Below are 232 nucleotides of genomic sequence, written 5' to 3'. Positions count from 1 at the left end.
AAAAAATTAGGTGCCAATGCATTTCGTTTACCTGAAGTACTAAAATAATTAAAACCAAAATTACATACAAATGATAACTGATAAAAATAAAAACTAATAAATATAATAAATACAACTATTAAAATAATAAAAAAGACAACAACACACAACAAAAGTGCCAAAACTTCACCTAAAATGAAAAATATTAATAAAATAAATTAAATATTAACAAAACTATATTCCTATTTCAATA

This window comes from Sinocyclocheilus rhinocerous, unplaced genomic scaffold (assembly GCF_001515625.1).
Source record: "Sinocyclocheilus rhinocerous isolate Xijiao unplaced genomic scaffold, SAMN03320098_v1.1 scaffold1080, whole genome shotgun sequence".
Lineage (NCBI taxonomy): Eukaryota > Metazoa > Chordata > Actinopteri > Cypriniformes > Cyprinidae > Sinocyclocheilus > Sinocyclocheilus rhinocerous.
Note: the sequence above shows the minus strand (reverse complement) of the source record.